The sequence below is a fragment of the Pyrus communis genome, chromosome 7 (assembly GCF_963583255.1).
Source record: "Pyrus communis chromosome 7, drPyrComm1.1, whole genome shotgun sequence".
Taxonomy (NCBI): Eukaryota; Viridiplantae; Streptophyta; class Magnoliopsida; order Rosales; family Rosaceae; genus Pyrus; species Pyrus communis.
Window position 1 is genome coordinate 7,145,681 of NC_084809.1, and position 16,577 is coordinate 7,162,257.

The following is a 16,577-nucleotide window of genomic DNA, read 5'->3' on the forward strand; positions in this document are numbered from 1 at the left end:
CAGCAGAAACCGCAGCAGACCTTTATGCCACCACCTGCACCACTCCAGCAGATCCAGGGTCCTAGTAGCTACGGCCAGGCGGGTCGAGGTGGTGCTTACCACTATCAGGGTGATGCTGTCCCTTACGCTCCGGGGCAGTATCAGTACCCTCAGGATCCCTATTCCCAGGGTGACTATCTCCAGTATTCGGGCGGCTATATGCCGTATCCTCCAGCTCCAGCTGGTGGTTCTCAGTGGTATCAGGGAGGACAATATCAGCAGGGTGAGATTGCCACTAGCAGTGCAGGGTCTTCGAGACAACCGGGTCAGCCCAGTCAGGGGCGTGGTGCTCAGGGACGCGGTGTTCAGGCGAGCAGAGGCCGCGGTGGACGTCAGCAGGGCCAGGGGCGTCTTCACAATATTTCTCTGCAGGACGCTCAGAACAACCCAGACTTGATTATGGGTACGTTGAACATTCTTGGTTGTTTTGCTAAAGTCTTAATTGATTGTGGAGCTACACATTCCGTAATTTCTCATACATTTGCTCAAGTGACGCAACCTCGCCCCACACCTCTAGGGTACGATTTAGAGTTCGCTATGCCTAGAGGAGAGAGATGTGTTGTAGATTGTGTGTACCCAGGATGTCCAATGATCGTAGAGGGTGTTGCTTTGTCAGCCGATCTTATCCCGTTAGATATTGTGGACTTTGATGTGATTCTGGGCACGGATTGGTTACATTTCTATTGTGCCAACATTGATTGTTACGGGAAAGTAGTTACGTTTCACCGACCTGGACTATCTGTGGTTACTTTCGTGGGTGAGCAGAGTAGGGTGAGACATGACGTTATTTCGGCGCTGCGAGCGAAAAAGTTGTTATCTAAGGGTTGTCAGGGGTATCTAGCTCATGTGGTGTTAGATGAGGCTGTTCCTAGCAGAGTTGAGGATGTGAGAGTGGTCAGACACTTCCCTGATGTTTTTCCCGAGGATTTACCTGGTTTACCCCCAAATCGAGACGTGGAGTTCACTATTGAGTTGCTTCCAGGTACTAATCCTATTTCTTTAACTCCTTACCGTATGGCTCCCGCGGAGCTCAGGGAATTGAAAGTTCAGTTGCAGGAGTTAGTGGATAAGGGATTCATTCAGCCTAGTACTTCGCCTTGGGGCGCTCTAGTTTTGTTTGTGATGAAGAAGGATGGAACTTTGAGGCTGTGCATCGATTACAGGTAATTGAATCGGGTGACGATTAAAAACCGTTATCCGTTACCTCGTATCGATGATTTGTTTGATCAGCTTCGAGGTGCCTGTGTGTTCTCCAAGATAGACTTGAGGTCTGGTTACTATCAGCTGAAGATTAGTAGGGATGATGTCCCTAAGACGACGTTCAGGACTCGTTACGGTCATTACGAGTTTCTGGTTATGCCATTTGGGTTGACGAATGCACCAGCCGCCTTCATGGATTTGATGAACCGGGTGTTCCAGCCTTACTTGGATAGATTTGTTATTGTCTTCATTGACGATATTCTGGTGTATTCTAAGTCGAAAGCGGAGCATGTTCGACATCTTACTTTGGTGCTGAAGAGGTTGAGGGAACACCAATTGTATGCTAAATTTAGCAAGTTCCAGTTCTGGTTAGATCAAGTTGCGTTCTTGGGGCACATCATTTCTGCTTAGGGTATTTTGGTGGACCCTCAAAAGGTTGCAGCTGTGGAGAGTTGGGAGCAACCACGAACCGTCACCGAGGTGAGAAGTTTCCTTGGCTTGGCGGGGTATTATCGGAGATTCGTTAAGGATTTTTCGGTGATTGCCTTACCACTGACGAGGTTAACGAGGAAGGATGTTAAATTTGAGTGGGATGATAGGTGTGAGCAGAGTTTCCAGCAGTTGAAGCATTGTCTCACTCATGCACCTGTTTTGGCACTCCCAGACGATAGTGGTGATTTCGAGGTTTATAGCGATGCTTCCTTGAATGGTCTGGGATGTGTATTGATGTAGCATGGTAAGGTGATTGCTTATACTTCGCGGCAGTTGAAACCTCATGAGTTGAATTACCCTACACATGATTTGGAGTTGGCTGCTATCATTTTTGCGTTGAAGTTGTGGAGACACTATCTTTACGGAGAGAAGTGCAGGATCTTTACAGATCATAAGAGTCTCCAATATCTTTTTACTCAGAAGGAACTTAATCTTCGTCAGCGGAGGTGGTTGGAGTTGCTCAGCGATTACGATTGCACGATTGATTATCATCCTGGTCGTGCAAACATAGTGGCTGATGCACTTAGCAGGAAGTCACAGGGCCGTATTAATGCGTTGTACGCTAGTCGTGTTCCTCTTTTGGCTGACTTGCGTGTTACGGGAGTGAGGTTAGAAGCCGAAGATCGAGAAGTGGCGTTACTTGCTAATTTCCAAGTTAGGCCAATTCTTATTGATCGGGTGCTTGAAGTTCAGGTAGCTGATCAGGAGACTCAAGAACTTATTCAAGTTCGAGAGCAAGGAAGGAGGCGAGACCTCAGAGTTCGTGATTCGGATGGCATGTTGATGCTAGAGGGTAGAATGTTCGTGCCTAATAATGTGGAATTGAAGAAAGAGATTCTCGATGAAGCACATGTCTCGGCTTACGCCATGCATCCAGGAGCTACTAAAATGTATCATACCATTCGACCATTTTATTATTGGCCGGGTATGAAGAGGGAGATAGCCGAGTATGTGAGTAGGTGTGCTGTTTGTCAGCAGGTTAAAGCAGAAAGGAAGAAGCCGTTTGGGTTGTTGCAGCCGCTTCCCGTTCCAGAGTGGAAATGGGAAAATATCACTATGGATTTTGTGTACAAGTTGCCGCGTACACAAAATGGCTTTGATGACATTTGGGTGATCGTTGACTGACTCACTAAATCGGCACATTTTATTCGAGTGAGAGAGAAGTATTCTTTGAGCCGTTTAGCGGAGTTGTTTATCTCGAAGGTGGTGAAGTATCATGGTGTCCTAGTGAGTATTGTCTCAGATCGTGATCCACGATTCACATCGAAGTTTTGGGTGGCTTTTCAGGAAGCTTTGGGCACGAGATTACTTTACAGTACGGCGTATCATCCACAGACAGAAGGTCAGTCAAAGAGAACTATTCAGACTTTGGAGGATATGCTGCGAACTTCGGTATTGCAGTTTGGTGATGCTTGGCACCAGCGGTTGGATTTGATGGAATTCGCTTACAACAACAGTTTTCATTCGAGCATTGGCATGGCGCCATTTGAGGCCTTGTATGGCAGAGCTTGTCGCACACCGTTGTGTTGGTCAGAGGTTGGAGAAAGAGTTCTAGTGGGTCCGGAGATTGTCCAGGAGACTACTCAGAATGTTCAGGTAATTAAGTCTAACCTGAAAGCAGCTCAGGACAGGCAGAAGAGTCTAGCGGATCGGCATGCTACGGACAGAGTGTATGAGATCAGAGACTGGGTATTTTTGAAGCTTTCACCGTGGAGAGGTGTCGTGCGGTTTGGAAAGAAGGGGAAGTTGAGTCCCAGATACATCGGACCATACATGGTCACATAACGAGTTGGTGAGGTAGCTTACAGGTTGGAGTTACCTCCGGAGTTGGCTAGAGTGCATAACGTTTTTCACGTGTCTATGCTCCGACATTATGTTGCTGATCCATCTCACGTGATACCTCCTCAACCGTTAGAGATTAATCCAGATCTGACGTATGACGAAGAACCAGTGACGATCATTGATTGGAAGGAGAAGGTTTTGAGGAACAAGACGGTGAACTTAGTGAAAGTTTTGTGGAGGAACCATTCAGTCGAGGAAGCTACGTGGGAGACAGAGGATCGGATGAGGGATTTGTATCCTCGGTTGTTCTTTGACCACTAGGGGTCGTTGCTTGGTTGTTTTGAATTTCAGGACGAAATCCTTTTAAGGTGGGAAGGTTGTGACATCCCGTCCCGGGATTATTAAAACGCACGTGTGAAATTACATATTTGCCCCTAGTTCGTTTCGTTATTCTGTTTGGTGGGTGGTGTGGTGTTGGCATGTGTTGGGCCACACACACACACACACACTGTCCCTATCTCTCTCCCTCTGTCTTCTCCCTGTCACTCTCTCTCTCCCGTGTTCCCATTTCCTTCCTCTTCCTATTGGAATTGTACGGACACACACGAACACACTCAACCACTTACAGATCGAGGGAACCAAGACCACCCTCGTGCTCGTGGGGCTGAGAGGAGTCCAGTGGTACCATTTTCAGGTAAGGTTGTAGCCGTTTTCACGTCGATTCGACGAGGTCCGTTTTAGTTACTATTCATGCAAACTTATTCTAACATGTTTTTGGACTTTTGAAGCTTGTAGTTGTGTTTGTGAGGTCCCAAGGAACCTCGGAGTGTATCGTTGGACGGAAGTGGACGTCAGAATAGCCTGGTTCGAGCTTGGCCGGTTATGGAGTTTTTGGACAGGTATAATCTTGTAGTTTTAGACCTTAAAACTTGTTTGGACGTGTTCTACTAGTTCTAAGGTTTAATTGGGTGCAAGAAAAGTGAAAAATGGTGGAAAAATGTGCGAGAAAACCCAAGTTGCAGGTTTTCCCAGTTTCCGGCGCCGGCGACGTCGCCGGAGATTGAACAAAGAAGGTGACGGAATATTCCTGACGCCGTTAACGGAATATGTCAGTTTTGACGGAATATTCCTAACGGCGTCAGTTGACGCCGTCAGTGTGCGCCACACGTGCCTGAGCGTGGCCGGCGCGTGGGGGCGCGTGCGGCGGAGGAAAATTTTTCTAAAAATATGGTTGTGATCCTGAGGTTGTGTAGAGCACGTTGGTATGTTCATTTGTCCATTTTGAGCAATGTATGAGAAGTTATTACGAGAAGTTGGTTATGTGCTTTAAAGTTAACGTTTTTATAGTTATTTCGCATATAGGTGACACATACCCCGAGGACGAGCGTTCGCACTCGAGGCAGGGGGGCTACGACCCTTCCACATACCAGTGAGTGGGCTTTTGTTTTCCGTATATACCTATATACATTTATATTCCCAGAAATTGTTTAAAAAGGGTTATTTATGTTATGCCATGCACTTTATTATCATCGTTTATGCATCGTTGCATGCATTAGTAGTGGCATGCATATACATATGCATATTGGGTGCTGTGGACGCACAGGTAAGTGCCAGGTAAGTGGTATTCATATTTACTTTCAGCGGTAGTTTGAGATGCTTAGAGAGCTCATAACCTGCACCCCCGGTGTTAGTGCTCCCGCCCTGAGTAGGGCACAGTCCTTCACGTGATGTTCACCTCCCGCACCACACGCTCAGTTGGATCCAAGTTAGGTGCACAGTCTTGTCGTACAGACCACTTTAGGTGGTTCTGACTCTTAGGTGACCCGCGATTATTCGCACAGTCTTCACGTGATCGTAGCACTAGAGCGTATATATATGTTACACCCAGGCCTGTCGTACATACCACTTTAGGTGGTTCCGACTCGTGGGCAGGTTCAGTTGTTGAGTTTGAGATTTGAGCTCTATATGCAGCCGTACAGGTCACGTTAGGTGACTCCGGCTGCCAGATTACATGTTATTGACATACTTTATACCTGAGCACTTGCATTGTATTATGAGATTTCCGACATGGCATATCTTGAGCATGATTGGCATACCCCTGAGCATGTTTGGCATATCTATACATACGTATATATGTTTATTTTCTGGGAAGTATACAGGTTTTTACGGCGAGGGGTTAGAATGTATTTTGCTAAATGGTTTTCAAAGTGCTTTGTTTTTGCCCACTCACGCTTTTGTTTTGCGCCCCTCCAGGTTTTAGTCGATTAGCAGTTTCGGTGGTATTCCCAGAGGATTCTCCCGGCTTTCTGACAGATACTCACCAGCGTAGAGTCATCTTTGGGTGTACTTATGTCGCAACTTTCTTTTGGACTGCTGTAGACCTGCTCTGAAATTGTCTTTCACTTACGCTAGTACTTGTTTAGTACTTTGTATGCTAGTTTTTTTTTTTATTATTCGTACTGTTATATTATTACTTTATTGGCTTCCGCACGTGCACATGGCTACGTCACCTTCGGGTGACGTCCAGCACGCTCCGATCTCGGTCGGGGTGTGTTAGTTTACAGCAAGAAATGTAAGAACATATCCAAATAAAGATAGAAAAAATGGGTTTTAGTTAAATGAGCTTACCTAGGTACATCTTGATCTTTTTTATAATTGTCATTACAACCACTTAAGATGTTTTGAACGTGTTTAGAAATAAAAAAAATAATATTTAATGAACAACTTATTGGATCATATTATTGTTAGCCTATTGCGAAGTACTAATTATTTGAAAGAAAAAAAAAACTGTACAAAAAAATTAATTATTAAAAAAATATTGTTAAAATGACGAAAACACCCCTACCACATTTGATGCATTATTTTGGGTTGCTTTTGAACTTTTTCGTTTTGGGGACATTTTTGTCCACTTCTTTTTGGTGAAGCTTGTGACCCCAAAAATACTATTCACTTTAGGCTTGGCTTTATATATATAGATGAAATTGGAATTTGAATGCAAGAGAGCAAACGTGTCCTTAACAAACTTAGAAATAAACCACATCTCCATCCCCATTGCAGAAGGAAAGTCCAGAGGAAAAAGTTGCTTAGCTTCCTCAAACCCTTTTACTCGACTTTGGTTGTGCCATTTGATTATTATTTTTATTTAGGTAAGAAATTAACTTAGCTCCTCAATAGATGAGTTTAAGGAGGAGTTTCTTCTCAACATACTTTGTTACTGATTTAAGAAACTTCGCGCATCTAGTGGAAACCGTTCATATTATAAATCACATTATAAAGATTTTATATTTTATTATTATTATTATTATTATTACTACTACGACCTTTATAATGTGATTTACAATATGTGATTTCGATTATATGCATGAAGTTTCGTAAATCGGTAACAAAGCATCTTAAGGAAGTACTCCTTCTCAATCTTAGGGAGTCGAGCTTTCCTCTTTAATGTGATTCAAATGCCATACATAAAACATGTGGATACCACCACAGAAGAAAATTTGAAATTTTAGAGGATAATAACAATTCTCTGTTAATAGTCTTATTTATCATTTATTCGAGAAAAAATTAATCAAAATCATTTATTACTCTAGCAAATGTCCAACCCCCCCGAGTAATGTTATTCGTACCATGTTTTTATACTATCTTAGGTGGCATCTGATGTGGACAACCACATCATTTGAAATATTTACAAAACCCAAGGAAAGGAAGGAAAAAGACTTATCGTATACCATAATTATCATTTAATTAACTAGTTTTTCTTAATTATTAGTTTATTAAATAATGAAGTAATTTAAAAATCTGATTAATTCAAATAATGTGACTGTACACATCAAATACATTAAAATATAATACAAAAATGATGTGACTCTCTACATCAAACCCCCTCCAAAGCAATCCCAAATGGTTCACCACTTTCAAAAGACCTCCCGTTGCCTCTGCTCGACATGGGATTCAATGCACGACGGTACTCGCTTGTTGCTCGGCGATTTGCCGCAGTGAACTAGAGAGTCAGAGCTCATCGCCCGCCATTTTCTTCATCATCTGCCCCTCCATCAAGGTTAGTCGGTCAGAAGTTGATTTGAACTCTCCAATCAATCCAAGAATTCAACTCCAGAAAGCCCAATTCGATGAACAAATTCCCAATTCGTCAGTTTTCGAGTTTGCCCAATTCGATTCCGAAAGAACCCACCGTTACAAACCCCACAATTTCTGGGAAATTGGGGAAGGGGAATCAGAATCCAATTCATATACCCCACAGAATGATCCCTTTACCCAAAGGGCAGGACCTTGATTTGCGTAGAGCTGATGTTGCTTTGGCGTTCTATAGAGAAATGCGGCGTTGTAGGATTTCGCCAAATGTTTATACTCTTAATATGGTTATGGCTGCTTACCGTAAATTGGGAAAAATTAGAAAATGCTGTTGAGGTGCTCGAGGAGATGGAGAGCATGGGTTGTAGTCCTTGCGTAGTGTCATACAATACACTGATTGCAGGGCACTGTGATAAGGGCCTTCTGAGTTCATCTTTGAAGTTCAAAAAACTTGATGGCGAAGAATGGATTGCACCTGACTGTGGTAACTTTTAACACACTTATTGAGGGGTTTTGCAAGGCAGGAAAACTACAAGAAGAAAATAGAGTTTTTAGTGAGTCAAAGCCGTGAATGTGGCTCCTAATACAGTAACTTACAATAGTTTGATAAACGGATACAGCTGGGCAGGTAGTAGTGAGATGGGCAGTAGGCTTTTCGAGGAGATGTCAAAGGACCGAGTGAATGCTGATATACTGACTTATAATGCACTGATATTGGGACTCTGCAAGGAGGGTAAAACAAAGAAAGCTGCGTATCTGGTTAAAGAACTCGATACAAAGCACTTTGTCCCAAATGCATCAACCCTTTCTGCCCTTATTGTCGGGCAGTGTGTGCGAAAGGATGCAGATCGTGCCTTTGAGTTATGTAAAAGCATGATAAGAAGCGGTTATCATCCTGATGAGCAAACCTTAAAGTTGCATATATCAAGCTTCTGCAATAACAGGGATTTTAACGGGGGCAATCCAAGTATTGAAGGAAATGTTCGAGAGATGTATTGCTCTTGATTCAGGTATCTTATCTTATTTATGTCTAGGACTTCGTGGATGTGGGAGAGAAGAATTGGTAAAGTAGTTATGTGGTGAGATGGAAGCTAGACGGCTCATGCCTCAAGGTTGTGATATGGTGAAAATTATCTACTCTGGAGTAGAGGGTTTGGACTAAACATTCTTCTTTTCCAATAACTTGTAAACTTGTTTACTGTTTGTAAGGTCTGCAGTGTTTCTATTAGACATGTAGATTGTAAAATTAGTTGATCCAGTTTTGCAACCACAATTTATGGTATACATTACAAGGCCATAACTGTTTCCACTTCTCTCTGTTCTTTTCTCTCTTTTTCCTCCCATCTGTTGCGAAGTCCTGTAAAAAATGGGAACTGTTGAGTTTGTCTGCAGGTTTCACATCTAAGTAATACCCTATCCGATACAGATATCTATTTAACAACGACATTCTAAGAAAGGATATTTTTGAGATATTTTTAGTTGTCCGGTCGTAGCCAAACAGTAATATTGAAATGCGCCTAAGATCAAAATAATAACTTTTTAAACTCTTTAACAGCTTAATGATACTAATCTTGGTTCAACGGTGCCAAATATGCGTACTACCAATCAAACGTTTTCATCAGCTGTGTAGGTATCGGAATTACAATTTTCATATAACTAGGACCTGCTCGAACCACCTACTTAGATATATCATAAGATTCTCAGTGTGTCATGATTCATCTTCACCAGCTTCAGCAGCAGCTATCTAGGAATCCAACGTGTTTATCAGCTGCTCACTTACTGTTCTAGCCACAGATACCAAGTCGAGAATGATGCTTGGATCTAGGCCTGCACCGCCCCGTTTGGTCAACCCGCAGATGCGCCCTTGCCTATTGACGGAAATCGAAACAGCCGAGTTCATTTGTGATTCCTCTTCTGAAGTGGCATCCACAATATAGTGCTTACCTACCGGAAAAATATATGCACGACTCAGTACAGGGCAAAAAAGCATTTGCAATTCGCTAAGGGGCAGAAGAGATTGTTAAATTTTGTCACCTTTGTTAAAGTAACTATGACAGGGACCTTAGATGTGTCAAATTGCAGAAATTCCGCTTTGCTTACATCAACCTCTGGCTGCAACATTAACTCTTGGGATGCCTGTGTTGTTCAAAGCAGCCTTTGGGAACATCAGTTTCTTTTCCTTTCGTTTTTTCACTTTATTTGGAAACAACAATTAAGTGCACTTTAACTCTTATAAATTGCCACCGCCTCCTCATCGGGGACGCAGCCGGAAGATCTGCTAACCAACCTCAACAACCTTTGCAACTGGACTGCCATTGTTTGTGACCGGTGACCGCAATAACAAAACAGTTTCCAAAATAAATCTCTCCAACTTGCAGATCACAGCCACACTAACCCACTTCAACTTCACCCCATTTCTTAATCTCACTCAGTTCTACCTCCATCAAAACAGTTTCCGAGAGCCTATACCATCTGCCATTGGCAACCTCTCTAGGCTGACAATCTTCGACTTGGGCAACAATTTATATTCGTTAGTGTTTGTTTTTGTTTTTATTTTTTATTTTTATTTTTATTTATTTATTTATTTTTTTAATTCGAGTAAAAGCTAAAAACAGAAAACTGTATGTAGTTGGAATTCATTTTTCCAACTGGAATCTCTCCCTCCCTCACATCTTCCAATGCAAGATTTTCTCAACAATAGCGAAGAGCAATACTTGTTATTCAAAGATGAGTAAGAACTTTTACTCAAACTTCTTAATGTTTTAATCATAGAGTTTTGTACTTATGATCAGAACCGTTCATATTATGAATCACACTGTAAAGATCATCTCTACAAAAAATAATTAAACTAAGGTCGTTTAGTCAATCTATTCTAGCAAATACATATACAGTCTGTAATGCTCTTACCAATACCGTTCATTTGTTTTTAAATAGTTTGATGACTAAACGATCTTAGTTTTAATTGATTTTTTGTAGAAGCAATCTTTATAGGGTGATTTATAATATGAATGGTTCTGATTATAAACATAAAGTTCTATAAATTGACAACGAATAATTTTGAAAAATTTTGAATAGAAGTTCTTACTCATCTTTGAATAATCAAATATTGTTTAATAACGCATGCAGTTCATGTAATCACTTTTGAGATTTTAGACGGTGATGTTAGATCCTTTAACTTTTGGTTTTCCGTATAGGTTGGAATATTACCTATTCTAAAATTGAGGAAAGATTTGATTGTAGCTTAGCTACAGTCAAATTTTTGCCCCTTGATTTTGCTTTATCTACACACTGCTGCCACCAAATCAGTGTTGTACTGGGGTAATTACTAAAAGTTAGGAGGGTAATATTGTCCGTAGGATTGGGTGCCCTAGGCCTGATTTGGGCCTATTTTGGGTTACTGGTTTTGGGCCAGGTGTGGGCTTCAGAAGTGGGTTGTCCAATGTGTTGGGCTGCGTTGCACAGAAAGAGTCTAAATGACTCTTTTGCCCGCTTCAATCCAGATCCAACGGACAGGATCTGGAGGCACTTCAGTCATTCTGCTTTTAGGGGTGGTTGCTGTCGATGTCGTCAGAGGCATGGTTCTCAGAGGGGTTGATGGGTTGCAGGTAGAGAGAGGGTTGACGGGAGGGGTTCCAGGTGGACAGAGTGGGGTTTGGGTGCGGGATTACAGGGAAGGAAGTTGAGAGGGTGGGTGCCGTCATGATCGATATGGGGGTAAGGTTCTGGGAGAGGGACGTGTGGTTGCTGCACAGAGAGAGAAGGGGGAGGTATGGTTGGGGGTGTAGGGTTGGTTATTTCCACACCAAAAATCATCATCCTCTTTTCAGTAAAAGCTGAACAGAGTTCCTCTCTGCAACTCCTCCTCCATTACTGCATTCGAATTTTCGACAATGGTGAGTAATTCAAACGCTTCTTTTGTTCAATCGTGTTTATTTAATTTAATTTGAATTCTTTCCGATTTTGTTTTCGATGTATGGGTTATGAATGTCCATGTTTCCGGTACTTATATGCAGCTGATTGCTTTTTATCCATACCGTTTGGCTCAAAGAATGAAAACACGCATTGACCTGAGAAATCTTAAGAGTTGTTTACAAATTAGTAATTAACTTTGCAGTGTGGATGGCTGGTGTTTTGTTAAACTCTATACAAAGGCTCTTGATTGTTCCTAATGGTTTTCTCTTGCCTAATAATCGGGTGAACATAAAGGTTTATATGGATTTACGTGTTGGTGATGTCATCCGTTTTGGGCTGTGAGTATCTTCTTATCTTAACTCTCACTCTGCAACGCGATTGACCATCTCTTCGATCTCTGTTTCGTTATCTCTTCAATCCCTGCTTTGCAATCTTCGTTGTTCACCCTGCCTTCTCATCTCCGTTGGTATTTCCACCAACCAATGAAGTGCCCGGAGTTTGAACAAGAAATGCCCAGGAGGCCGCCCAGTGCAAGGTAGCTTTTCTTTTTTTACTTTTCTGGGTGAAATGTCAATGTGGGTTTGACCTAATTACTGCAATTGATAAATTATTGGTTTTGGTTGATGGTTTACCTTGCGCTGGGTTTTAGTTGATGGGTTTTTCTTATGGGTTTTGCTTGCATTTGGTTTTGGTTGATGGCAGGTATATTTAATCTCCGTTGCACACCTCGCCTTCTCATCGCCGTCGCACACCTTACCAGAACTTGAATCAATGGTAACGTATAAATTGTATGGATTTTGCGCCTATTTTAATCTTCGTTAACGAAATTAGCGTTTAAATTGAATAATTCATACTCTTTTGATATTGGAAATTAGGATCTGATTTCTCAGTCCTATGCTTCTTTGCTGCATAAGATGAGTTTGGTTATATTACTCAGAAACGGGATATTTTTTTTTTCCAGTGAGAGAGTGAAAATCCCTAGCCTTTAGATTTTCAAGTATTTTGTCAGCAATAATAATTTGTTTTTGCAGCTTTATATGTGTGTCTGTCTCCAAATATGAGGATCTCTTAATTTGCTTGTGTAGCTTTTGTAATATGATGATCTCTTAATTTTCTTTTGCATATCTTCTTTGCTTCCTCTACTAGCTCTATATGTGATTCTATCTCCAAATAATTATTCCATATTTCCTATTTTTATAGGAACCAAATCATTAAATACACATGGAAAATTAAAAGGGTTTTAGTTTTTGGATTGGTTTAAATTTTCTATTGTTATTGGTTGTTTTGCTGTCAAATATTTGATGGGAAGTTTGAAATGGAGAACTTGGTTGATTGTAGACTCTGATTTACTGGCTTCGAAATGGAGAAGTTATTTCTTGGTTCACTTCCGCAACATAAACCAACTTCTCAGTTCAGTTCTCGGATATGAGGTTTCTCAGCTACCTCTTTTCTGTAATGAAACATTTGAATGGTACTCACTGGGATATCCCATTAATTAGGTCAGTTTTTGTGTAATTGGGATTCTTAAATTTGATATTAGGGATTTTAATTTGATTGGGTTTTGGATTGCATTGTACACTGTTTCGGGTATCTTTAGCAAAATAGGATTTTTTTTTTTGGGGATTCTAAAAGTTTAGTTGAACACTAATATTTTTTTTTGGGTATCTTTAGCTTGTCATTCAGAAGAGATGCTTCATTCATAAAATTGAAATTTCCCAAATCTTTGTTAATAGTTGTATCCCTTGCAGAAGGATTTAATTTTCTTGGATGTCTACTTTGGAGCTTTAAGTTTTCATGTATCCAGCATTACTAGACCAAAAAAAGCGCAGCGTCATGGAGTAATTAGGACTGTTTCTGTTCCTTTTTTTTAATGTTGAAATGACAAGTGGTTTTAAAAAATGGATAATTTTTTTACTGGATTTAGTTTCTGTGTTTGGCTTGAGAGTAAATTCAGAGAGCTAAAAGGCAGTAAAGTTTGAGTATTTACGTTTAATATTGTTTTGGGTTTGGATTAATTTTGTTTGTTTGATATTAGAAATTGAGTGATAGGGAATTTGCACTTTTCTCCCTTTTGACTAGTGTCGAACTCATTTCTCATTTTCTGTTTGGTTTCCAAGAAAATCGAGGGAAAAAAAAAAGATAGAAGATTAATGAATTCACTGAATTGAGTGCTTTAAGTCCATTTATGATTGAAGTTATTCCCTTTGCTTTCATTTCTGTTTTTGTTCTTTTGGGTTTCGAGCACGTTGAGGATGGTAAAATCAATTATTTTGATTTTGGAAGTCTACTTTGTTTTTCAGCTTTAGTGCTTGGGAGAAGCGAATATGTGATTTCATGTATGGTGGTTGTATTTGTCTGTCATTTGAAAGGAATTCAGACAAGAGAGAGAAGGGAGAGGGTAGGTTTGTTGTCAGTGAGATTGAAGGATGGTCTGATGTATCCTTGCAGGTGAACTATATGCTCGCGCACCCTCATCCAGTGGAACCTATTATCCTAATGATTTAGTGAATCCTATTATCCTATTGTTGGAACAATTCAAAGAGTGTTTTAGCCTGTATTTCCTTTCGTTATTGACTCCTAGGGTAGATTTTCCCCCTTACCCAGTTTACTGTTGTGCATTTGACCTATAATCATACATTGGAGATATTGGGTGAAAAATTGTAAAAGGATGTTTTGAGAATCATCTGGTGAATAGCTCTTTAATTCTCACTTTCTCCTTAGAGTTGTAGTTCTGGGCAGTGTGATGGTGAGATATTTTTAAATTCGTTCCAATTATAATAAAAGGTAGCATACTTTTCTTCCCGTGGTTCACCTATCTCTTGGTTATTTAAATTCTCATCAGCTCGGTTCACCCATCTCTTGGTTATTTAAATACTTATCAGCTCGGTTCCTGCATCTCTTGGTTATTTAAATACTTATCAGCTTGGTTCCCTCATCTCTTGGTCATTTAAATTCTTTAGAGATGCCTGTATTGATTTGTGATTTTGTTGGATTTACTCTAGTGAAATGCGTGTTATCTGCATTGGTGCATTTTAGGGTGTGACTCCGTTCGTACCGTCTTTGTAGTGCATCTTTTTGTGCAAATTATTCATGCATGTTGTGGATAAAGGTTTTAAAACCCGCAGCGAAGCGCGGGCAATTTTTCTAGTTATAACCTAAATATAAGCTTTTGTCAAATTCGAACTCAAATATAAGTTTCATATAATACACAAGTTATATTGTGGAGCACCAATGTAACAACGAAATATAAATTTTGCCTTCTACAATGCAGGGTTTGAACTTTGAACTTAAAATTCAAATTTGAGTGTACAAATTGGAGGAGAAAATGTGAAAACTCAAATCATTTTTCGATCCACTTGTGAGAATATAGGTACGTGAATACGAATTTTAGGATTAATCTGTAGGAGTATACATCCATGTTTTATAACCATTTCTCTTTTTAATATGATATTTTCTTGAGGTTGATTGATGTGATTTGTTCAATACCAAATTAGGTTGCTTATTGTGTGGTTTAGCCAAACTCTTCTTCCTTCTAGTGTAAAATATCAATGTACTAAAAAAAAAAAAAATTGAGTTTGGGTCTAAAAATTGAAGTTGGTCTTATGGAGGGTTTACACGTGAAAAGTTCCAATAAATTATCCATACTAAAGCTCAATAAGGAAAAAAAAAAAAATATTCCTAAGCACAATGAAAGGACAGAAAAGCCTCTGTTTCACTATTATTATTCAGTGCTATTTTTTTAGCTGCATAGTAAAATGATCAAAAAGGCCCTGCCTCTTCAATTTGTCCAGAAATTTTTTCTTGTGCGCGTAACACAAGTGATACATCACATGTTATTATATAAATAGTAGAAAATTTTATTTTTTATGTTATTAATTTTTTAATGCAAGAATCTTACTACTTATATAAAGACAAATGGTAAACTATCTTGTGTTCGGGTACATTAAAAAATCTCTTCAGTTTATCGACCCACCGTTTATCTAGATACTTCCGAGTTCCCACATTGTTTTTTTCACAGCTAAAACCCTCACCGCGCTGCTTGCCTCTACTCTCCTCGTCTTCCTCCTCGCCTCATCTGCTAAAATCTCTTCGATTCTACCAACCGCCGCAACCGTTGAGACTTGCCCAAAGGTAAATTCTTTTCTCTTCCTTACAAAATTTAATATTGATCTTGAAAATAGTGAAAACCCCATAAAACAAACTGACTTTCTCAATCGAAGATTATGATATATGTTTCTAAGCTGTTTGCCTTTGGAAAGCAAAAAAACAAACTGAGCAATTATAAGATTTGACCAAGTAAATGGTTTCGCATTTGATTATTTAGGATAATTACATGCTTGAGGATTATTAAATGATATATTTGATAAATACGTCCAATTTTAAGGTAGGAGCCTTTAGATTACAACTCACTTTATGGTTTTGCATTACAAGACAATCTGTACTCAACTTCTTAAGTAAGTTTGGAGGAAATCTGCTCTTGGTTGATGCTCTGTCTCCGTCTTTTTTGCCTGCTTTTAATATGCTTTCTTCTGATCTCTAACTTTTAAAATTTTTTATTTTTGTTTTATTAGTTTGATTCGGAAGATTTTCAGAGAATAGCTTCAATTGAGTTAGGTTTTGTTCAATTTAATCTTATTAGTTTCATTCCAATTCAATGATTTTCCGTAGGGCTGAGTTTTCTGTTGGAGAATAAATGTTCTTCATGGTTCATTCAACTTTGTTTTATTTTCTGATTTGGATTTTGAAATTGAGACTCCTAGCTTTGCCCTCATCAAGAAAATTTTATTGATTCCAATTGATAATTGTTAACAGGATAGGAAAGGCATCACCAATTTGAAATCAGCTCTTCAGGTATGCATTCATTCCAGATTTAAAACATCACTTGCGTTTAGTATGTTGTTTATCATTTTTCATCATAACACCGTCATGCGGTGTTACTGTCTGTCCTTTTATCATTTTCTAGATCTGAGTTTTCTGTTGGAGAATAAATTTTCTTCATAGTTCATTCAATTTTGTTTTATTTTCTGATTTGGATTTTGAAATTGAGACTCCTAGCTTTGCACTCA

The 16,577-nt window shown here is 39.8% G+C and overlaps 1 long non-coding RNA gene and 1 pseudogene across 2 annotated transcripts in view; both read left to right on the plus strand.

Moving 5' to 3' along the window:
• The first annotated feature begins 7,637 nt into the window (after positions 1–7,637).
• Positions 7,638–8,947, plus strand: LOC137740453 (pentatricopeptide repeat-containing protein At4g26680, mitochondrial-like; annotated as a pseudogene).
• Positions 8,948–11,373: 2,426 nt separating this feature from the next.
• The window catches only part of LOC137741099 (uncharacterized), a 29,691-nt gene continuing 24,487 nt past the window's right edge, over positions 11,374–16,577 (plus strand). For both annotated transcript variants that reach the window (XR_011069208.1, XR_011069207.1), the window contains exons 1-6: positions 11,374–11,492; positions 11,714–12,046; positions 12,214–12,285; positions 14,783–14,881; positions 15,530–15,642; positions 16,324–16,362. This is a non-coding gene — a long non-coding RNA (uncharacterized lncRNA). The remainder of the gene's footprint in view (positions 11,493–11,713; positions 12,047–12,213; positions 12,286–14,782; positions 14,882–15,529; positions 15,643–16,323; positions 16,363–16,577) is intronic.